This window comes from Musca autumnalis, unplaced genomic scaffold (genome assembly GCF_047663935.1).
Source record: "Musca autumnalis isolate F117 unplaced genomic scaffold, ASM4766393v1 scaffold_5, whole genome shotgun sequence".
NCBI lineage: Eukaryota > Metazoa > Arthropoda > Insecta > Diptera > Muscidae > Musca > Musca autumnalis.
The window spans coordinates 132,323,832-132,333,360 of NW_027412088.1; the positions used below are offsets into that span (position 1 = coordinate 132,323,832).

The 9,529-nt window shown below is 33.2% G+C and overlaps 1 pseudogene; it reads right to left on the reverse strand.

Annotated features, from left to right (window-relative positions):
* Window positions 1-541: 541 nt before the first annotated feature.
* Window positions 542-2,776, reverse strand: LOC141405834 (protein transport protein Sec61 subunit alpha-like; annotated as a pseudogene).
* Between the last annotated feature and the right edge of the window lie 6,753 nt (window positions 2,777-9,529).

Below are 9,529 nucleotides of genomic sequence, written 5' to 3' on the forward strand. Positions count from 1 at the left end.
AAAATTTTTACTGTTTTTACTGTCGTATATCTTACTTTACTTTATCAACTGGTAATTTGTGGTTTCTCTGGGGACATTTATTCATATAACAAGATTAGTTTGTATTCTGAATTCAATAAATACCTTCTAACGGACGGGTAAGTGCAATGTTTATATTATTAAATGATTCTAAAATAATAATTGATTGAAATGTTATTAAACTAAGAAGACATCATGATTTTTGCTAACAAAGAGCAGTATGAATTTGGAATGGAATTAGACGATGGTGTCATGGGTCTAGTTCCCTATGCTTTTCACGGTGATTCTGAAAGCTCTGATGATAAACTTCCTAAACGCAGGAAGACATTACATGCTGAAGATTCTACATGGTTTGCAGACAAAAACAAAAGATGCAGGGAGTTGGGGCAGAAATACGTCAATATCGATGAATAGTTTTTTATATCGATACTATCGAAAATTTTGACGTCACTAAATAGGAGCCGCAGAAACAATAGCCAAAAATTTGTTAAAGCAAATTGTTAACAGACGCGATTGAGTCTTCATGCTTTTTGTGTAAACGAATAAAACGATTTCATGAAGTTTTTTACAAGCTTAAAGAGAATGGCGCTGATGGAAGGGGTAGGAGCGAACTGGGCCGCCACCACCAACATCATCCCAAACAACAAGGAGGTTGATGGAGAAGTTACCTTTGAATTTAACGGCCATCATTTGTGCAGGATGAAGGGAATGTTCGAGGTGTAGAACAACTTGATAACGGGCAGATGTGATTGGCAAATCAACTCGGAAACCTTGGAAGTAGATGACAAACGCAAAGACGAGAGCAGTGTCCAACAGTTCATCAAATTGGGCAAATTTTGACGGAAAGCACGAACTCAAGTGGAACAAGGCAATAACGGCACCTTCGAATTCAGTATCACGTACCGGTGGTTGGTGAGAAGACCTTCCACACATTGGTTTCGGATGATAATCATGAAGCAAATACCGACACCTATTTCAGATGGATCACCATACATTTCAGTCATGACATAAACAATGGCTTCATCAATGGTAATTACCATACCAAAGAGTGTTTGGGCACCATTGAACAAAGCACGATCCTTGGGAGTGTCACCAACTTCAATTATTTTGACACCAGTCAACAATTGTAAAATCAAGCCGGATGTAACAATGCACGATGGGGCCAATGACAGGTTTTCGAGGCAACAAATCACTGGGGCAAGCTAGACCTTCCAAATTTTGTACAGATGTTTATAATGGGCTTAGAAACTAATATGCCAAATTTGGTTCATATCGGTTCATATATACATATAGCTCCCGTATATATGTTCGCCCGATTTCAAGCAATTGATGGACCAAACACGCAAATTCTGCCCAATTTTTATGCGATTTGGAAAATACCACGGAATTAGGACTACAAATAAGTTTGCCAAGTTATATTGAAATCGGTTCAGATTTTGATATTGCTCCCATATATATTTTCGCCCGATTTTAGGTATTTTGGCACCAATCCCGCTATGTATGTCCAATCTTGATGAAATTTGAAATGTGTGACGGATTTTGGTCTAGAAACATTTTTGACAAATCATATTGAAATCGGTTTAGAATTGGATATAGCTCCCATATATATGTTCGCCCGATTTCAGGCAAATGATTGACCAAGCATGCAAATTCCATCAAATTACAATAAAATTTGGAAAATGTTACGGAATTCGGACTACAAATAAGTTTGTTAATTTATATTGAAATCGGTTTAGATATAGAAATAGCTCCCTTATATACATATGTTCAAATTTCATGGTTTTGCCTGTGGTCTGTTATAAGTTAATAAAAAAGGTGCCAAATTTAGTAAAAATCGGCTAAGATTCCGCCACAAAAGCCAAGTTTGTCTTCGATATCTTTCAAATTATATATTATTATATACGTCTATTAATTTTTTCCGAAATCCAATTCATAACATTAATGGGTTTCCGATTATTCTCCAACCAAAACATAAAAATGTCCATATTTTTTAATTTTATTACGACATCTGAAATCAGATTTTTATGAAAAGGCGCAGCTAGGCGCAGCTAATTTTTTCACAAAATGATAGTACACATTAATACCTTTCACCACATATATATAATATCCTAGATCTACCTAGATCTCAAAAGTTATACTCCAGAGAACACATGGATAACAAAGAAAAATACTCCAAAAAAGACATAACGTCTTAACTCAAAAATACATTTACCACACATAACATTTTTATTATTTGTTAACACTATCTTATTTTACATACCCATTGAAGAGCTTTCCATGTTTAAAAAATATAAAAATGTTGAAATGTTCTTTTTGGCGCCTAAAATGCTTTCACTACTTATTTATAATGAATGTCGGAAAATTATGCATAAGAAAATATGTCACCATTGCCAGATCAGTATGTCGCAATGTGATGTTACCAGATTGATTTATTTTTTTATTTTTAGTGATTCAGAGTGTTGGCAATCGAAATCCGTTATTATTTTTTTCAAATTGTTCACTTCAAAAATTGACTTTTTGCCTCGAAAACCTGCTATTGGCCCCATCGTGCAATGGTTCGCACGAATCAAGAAGAGCGGTTCAGCTGAGTCGGAATTTATGATACCAACAGAGGGTTTTGACAGCATACTAAGCAGATGAAGAGCGTTACGACGATCCATAGCACTTTCCCTCTGAATTTGATTTTGCGTTCGGGTTCGGCAATTTCTGGCAGTATACTGCAAAAGGGCTTTTTATCTTCGGGGAATTTAATTCCCATGATTAATTTTTGTTTTGTATTCAAATTATTTTTCTAATTTTTTAACTATTCTCCGCCGACGAGTCAGTAAGAATAGAAAGTGAAATAATATTAGGATTTCGTCAAAATGAGCTAGAACAAATCTTTTGAAACTCCACCTCGAGAGGACGAAAACTTAACGTACCGACGTTTTAAAATTGAATTTTACAACGTTTTTTCAATCAAATGTAAACAAAACACGTTTGTCGGCCATTTTGGATTCTAAATTAATATTTGAAACTGAAATATCGAAAAAATCGAATGGGGCTGATATCGATAGTTTTTGCCAGCTCTATTTGGTTCTCATATAAATGTATTAGGATTAGTTTTACTATGACATATATTTTGTTGTTGGTCTATTTCATCTCGATCTGCTTGGAAACCGAACATCATAAAAAATCCAGAAAATCACAATTATTAGGAAAGACAATGAACATACCCAACGAAATGTTGGTATCGACACACCAATATAGATCCATTTAATGATATCGTACATCCTCTGCATTACTATAAAGTTAATACATAATAGCTTACACATACTGACCTACATAATAAAATACACATATGGTCACTTATTATTTCTATCCTTTAGATGTTGTGTAACTACGCAGTAAGTAGATGTGTATTGACCTTTTTATATATTAATTGTTTACTTACAAAACTAGTTAATATCGTACTTATAGGAAATACTTTATTCATATAACATTTCCTTGTTAAAATAATGGGGTTGTCGCCTGATCTCGAAGTCAAAATAAGTTGAATAAACCTATTGTTTACTAATGATTTTTTTTGCTGCGATATTGGCACTTTGCAGAATGTTAAATAAGCCTGAAATTTGTGAACATAAGATTTAATTAAGTATTAATTTTTGGAATGGTTTTAATCCGACACACTATAGTATTTAACATAGTTTCAAAATCAGAATTCGCGAGTTTAAAACATGGAAAATTATGCTACTTTATTTCTTTCGGATTTAAGTTCTCTTAACCGTTTTGAACCTCATTTTTTTCCGTCGTGATAAAAATTTTTTATATTTACTATGATTAGCAGTCGAAAAAATAAGTGCTCTGTGAAAAAATTCTTAGGGAGTTATCAAATGTTGCCTGTGGGCAACATTGGGCCGTTGCCGTTATAAAAATGAACAAAGTTTGTTTCTAACGTCTTTGTATTATCATTATATTTTCGCTATTCATGATGAAGAAAACCAACAGACCATTTCGTATACTTCTAAAGGAAAAATTTATGAAAATGGAATGAAAAATTGATCTATAGTTATCATATATAGTTCACAAATTAGCTCCTTTTGAGGTATATGGTGGATTTCGTATAATTTGGAATACTTATACTGACATTTTAAGAGCACAAGCGTTTGCAAGATATTTTTTATTTTGTTTTCGGACTCTATCCCCCATTATTATAAGTCTGCTTTTGTTATAGTTTGGACTTACCAAACAGATTTAAAGCGTTCCGGTTAACATACAGTTAAATGTAATTATAAAATTTCAAGGAGGAGCTTCTTGGAATTAGCTCTTTATGTGAAAATTACATTTTTATTGCCTCCAAATTGGTTTATTTTGCGTATTTAAATCCATCCAATAGTAAAAGAAAACATGTAATAATGGCCCTATAACTGATAACATTGCCCTTCGTGCAATAGATAAAATTATCATCAACGATATTTGATCAGATATCCGCATGATAACATACAAATCCCTAGCATGTAATATGTATATTGTACCAAAAAAGTGTCAATCTCCTTTAAATTCAAATCCAATTATTATTCGAATAATAACATACATACATAAAACATTTTTCACAAGCCCCAATCACCCTATGCACTTCTTTGAATACCACTAACCAGCAATTTCCTCTTCCACTAAAGTAACCACTTTATAACCACAATGCACTATAGGTAATTTGCCCTGTTTTCGAGGCCAAAAGTCGATTTTGCAACTTTTAATAATAATAATTTTTTAGTTGGCATTGAAAAAAGAACATCTCAAAATTTATTGATATGAATGATATTTTTCAAAATAGCGTCATTATCGCGGTTTAAATTGCAGTCAAAATGAGAATTTCGAAGAAGAACTAAAAAAATATATATGGTAAGGCATATTTCAATGTATTCAAAACCGCGGAAAAATAAACCAAATATAAATATATGTAAAATGGAATAGATTGGCAATTGCGAGAGGAATTTATTTAATATATAATATAGCTTAAACATTTTGGGTAGCGACCAAAAAACAAAAAAAGTCAGAAATAAATATTTTTTTTCTTAAACACACTTCATATAGACTTATACTAAATTGGCCGTGTTTGGCCGTGATTTTGCCACCTAGAACACATTACTGAAAGTCTTCTGCATTGGTATTACTAGGTTTCAAAACCCGATTTTGCCTGTTTTTTGATATTTACGTGATTTTATTAGGTTACTTCTCAATAAAAAGTCTTGAGGAAATAAATCATAAATGTGAAAAATATAGTTGTTTACAATTTCATTGCAAGTAAAATAAGTAATGGCGACAAATTGTTCCGTGGTTTTCTATAAACGATGCGGCAGTAGTAAGCTTTCTTTTATCTCGGTTTTACATATTAAACATTGATACGGTTTAAAGGAGTACTAAACTCGTCTTTATTAACGTATATTAAAACAAGTAAAAAGTTGTTAAGTTCAGCCGGGCCGAACTTTTTATACCCTCCACCATAAAATAGTATTAATTAAAATGGAATAATTAGGGTCCTTTCAAAATGTTAGGCGGAACAACTTTTCGACAATGGATAGACTCCTACTGCCTCCCACTATTGCTTAAATTACACTGTGAACACAAATGTTGGGGCAGAGATAATTCCTTTTGGAGATGAAAGCCCTTGGTGTGTGTATATTAAAAACCCCGAAGGACAGATGTGCCATGAGTCGAACTTCCGCGTTATGGCGTGATGAAGTCTTTGCAAGAGACCCTGTAAGCCATTATGAATTAGCATTATATCTTTGTTTGTTGTTTTTGTAGAGCACTTAAGCAACCGTGAACAAAGATATAACGCTAATTCCTGATGGCCCACATAATAATATACTCACCAAGGCCTTTCTTCCCCAAGAGGAATTTTCCGTGCCCCAGACTTTCACCTCCATTTTGTTGTACAGTGTTATCTAATCTAATCTAAAAAAATGTGTACAGCTAGGTGAAAGCTACCACCTACGGGGCTATATCAAAGAGTCAACCTATCTTTAATATTTGTTGGTGTAAAAGTTTTATAGCTGCAGGGAACTTCAAGAGTCAAATTGAGGGTAGTTTCATCAAAACAATGTAGACCCTCAAAATGTAGACCCATGTTGACGAATTTTAGTGAAGAAATTTCGTGACCACTGAAAATTCCCGAAAATCGGGAGGTACAGTTATATGGGGGGATATACCAAAACATGGACCTATATTGACGATTATTTTTGAATAGACAAAATTGTAGCTAAAATTCTCAAAATACCGATCATTACAGATAGTTCGGTTAAAAATTGCAGCTAAAATTCCCAAAATACCGAAAATCGGGAGATACCGTTATATGGGGGCTATACCAAAACATGGACCTATGTTGACGATGTTTCGTTGGAGATTTTTTATGACCACTGAGAACCTCAAATGTCAAATTGCAGATAGTGCGGTTACAAATTGTGGCTAAAATTCTCAAAATACCGAAAATCGGGAGGTACCGTTATATGGGGGCTATACCATAACATGGACCTATGTTGACGATGTTTGGTGGAGATATTTTATGACCACTGGGAACCTCAAATGGCAAATTACAGCTAGTTCGGTTAAAAATTTTAGCTAAAATTCTCAGAATACCGAAAATAGGGAAGTACCGTTATATGGGGGCTATACCAAAACATGAACCTATGTTGACGATGTTTCGTGGAGATGTTTCATGACCACTGAGAACCTCAAATGTCAAATTGCAGATAGTTCGGTTAAAAATTGTGGCTAAAATTACCAAAATACCGAAAATCGGGAGGTACCGTTATATGGGGACTATACCAAAACATGGACCTATGCCCATATCCTTTGGGATATAAGTTTGTTGATCACTAGGAACCCTAAGTGCCAAATTATAGCTAATTCGGTCTACAAATGTGGCGAAGAACGTCAAAATACCTCAAATCCGGAGGTACCGTTATATGGGGGCTATACCAAAAAGTGGACCGATATAGCCCATCTTCGAACTTGACCTGCCTATGGAAAAAAGACCCTCGGGTGCAAAATTTCAGCACTCTATCTCAATTATTGCGGACGCTAGAGTGATTACAACAGACGGGCAGACAGACGGACAGACGGACATGGCTAGATCGTCTTAGAATTTTATCCTGATCAAGAATATATATACTTTTTAGGGTCGCAAATGATTAGTTCGATGTGTTACAAACAGAATGACAAACTTAATATACCCTCCATACTATGGTGGAGGGTATAAAAATATACAAAACTGTAGTAACAATTTGTTGGAAAATCTATTCGCGGGGACAAAATTTGTGTTACTCACTACCGTGATCGTTTTCACCAGTTTGTTGTGTATAAGAAAACTAATGAAAATTACATTGGAAAAATAGCTTTGTTCGTTATATACGTAGTTGCTAATATCCGAATTTATCTGTCAAAATCTTTGTTTTATCTCACTTTTACACATAAATAATTTAAAAAGTTAAAAAATCCTTTAATTCCGCTGTTATTTTAATTATTTTAATTTTTATTAATTTTTGTCTCAAAAACGGGGCAAATTACCTATAGTGCAATGGCCCAAAGTTGCCCACAGGCAAATTCGAAATTTAAAAAAATACCATTATTTGTAGGAACTGTAAATTGCATTTTTTTTTTTTATATTTTGTTAGATAAACATCTCATTAAGATTTTTTAACAAACATTGCCTGCAATTATTCAATTCATTTGACATTTAAAGGCATTTTATAAAATCACTAATATATATTATGTCAAAATTTTTACTCGACTACTTATACTTAAACATGCATAACTTCAACAATCTAGCTATAACCGCACCTTTAGTGTAAAGAAAGAATATCTTTTCTATACTTGTAAATTTCAATAAGAAAGTAAGATCTTTTATTTGTCGTATCACAAATGAAGCAAAAAGCAAATAAAAACAAGTAAAAAGGTATCAGTCGGCTTTGCTGACAGAGGTATACCCTCAGCATGTGTATTAGGGTTAGTCATTTTTTCATTTTTTTTTCGAATATCAAAAATCTGTGGAAATGGCATGTAGGGCAGGCAAAAATAATAAGAATTGCGTTTTTACTTTTTCGAAATTGTAAAAAAACCTTCAGCACAAAATGCAATTACTTTAGCTAAAAACAAACTTTTTTAGTTTACTTTTTTTTAAATTTTTAAATTTGAGAAATTTTTTTCTGCAATAGTTCTTGGAAATAATTTTTTTAAGTTGGTTTTAGTGCATCGATTTCAAATATGCAATTTGATCAAAAATCTGTCATTTAGTTTTTAAGCTACATCGATTTTAAAATTTGCAAATCGGTTTCATTTCCCAGTTTTAAAAATTTTAAACGAGTTAAAAAAAAAGTTGCAAAAATGTCAAAAAAAAAAAAAAACAGTGATAACTGGGTCAAAAATTTTAAAGCAAAAAGACCGAATGAAATAAAAAAAGGTGTTTTGCCGCTATACCATTTATACGAATTTCCGAAAGAAATCAATATAATTGAAAGATATAGAGGATTAGTGCTTGAGAAATCTAAAAAAAATTCTAATTATATCTGAAGAATTAAATAAGTTATGGATTAAGCTAAATCAAAAAGCGATGGAATTAAAGAACGTTGGAGGCAAGGTGCTTAAGTTAATAACTGAAATTTTTTTAAAAAAAAAAATATTATCAAATTTTAAAAATCACAAAAAAATTCAAATAAAAATGTTGGTTTTGCATTAATTGCATTTTGTGCGCAACATTTTTTCACAATTTCGAAAAAGTAAAAACGCAATTCTGCTTGTTTTTGCCTGCCCTATATGCTATTTCCACAGATTTTGAATCTAAAAAAAATGACTAACCCTAATGTGTATATTGAAACAATTTTTTTCCCAAAATACGTATGTATTTAGGGGGTTTTAAAAAATTTGGGCGTTTGAACCGACAAAAATGTTGATTAGGATTAAAGATCACAAGTTTTGCGGAGGAGATACTAAAAGGAATGGATCGACATTGACCGTTATGGAAGTGGATCTCCAGCCACAACATATGGTGTCATAGGGGGTTTTTACACTCTTCGGGCTGTTTGCTCAAGAAGTATGGACTTGCCCCTAAAAAAACTTTTAATATCGTAATTGAGGCAGCGAATGCAAGTTGTTTCAACAAAAATCAAAGTTAGTTGATATTACGTCTTAAAGTGAACTTATCCGAAATTTTGTGTGGGAGGTACCGGATGGAGTGGACAAGCATAGTCCATATTTGAACCTGATCTATATCTGGTAGATATATTAGGATGTGTAAAGTATATACCAATTCGGCCACTCCCTTTAAGAGTTACCGTACGAACAATTTTTCCGAACATTTTTGAACTTTTGTGGGGGAGGTACCTGAAGGAGTGGACCGATATTGCTTATCTCCAAACTTAAGCTATGTTTGAACAAAATATTACTAAGGCCATATTTTGGACCGAATCGGCAGATCCGTTCGAGAGTTATCTTGCGCTCCAACCACCTCACAGGGTGTCAAAGGGGTGTTTTG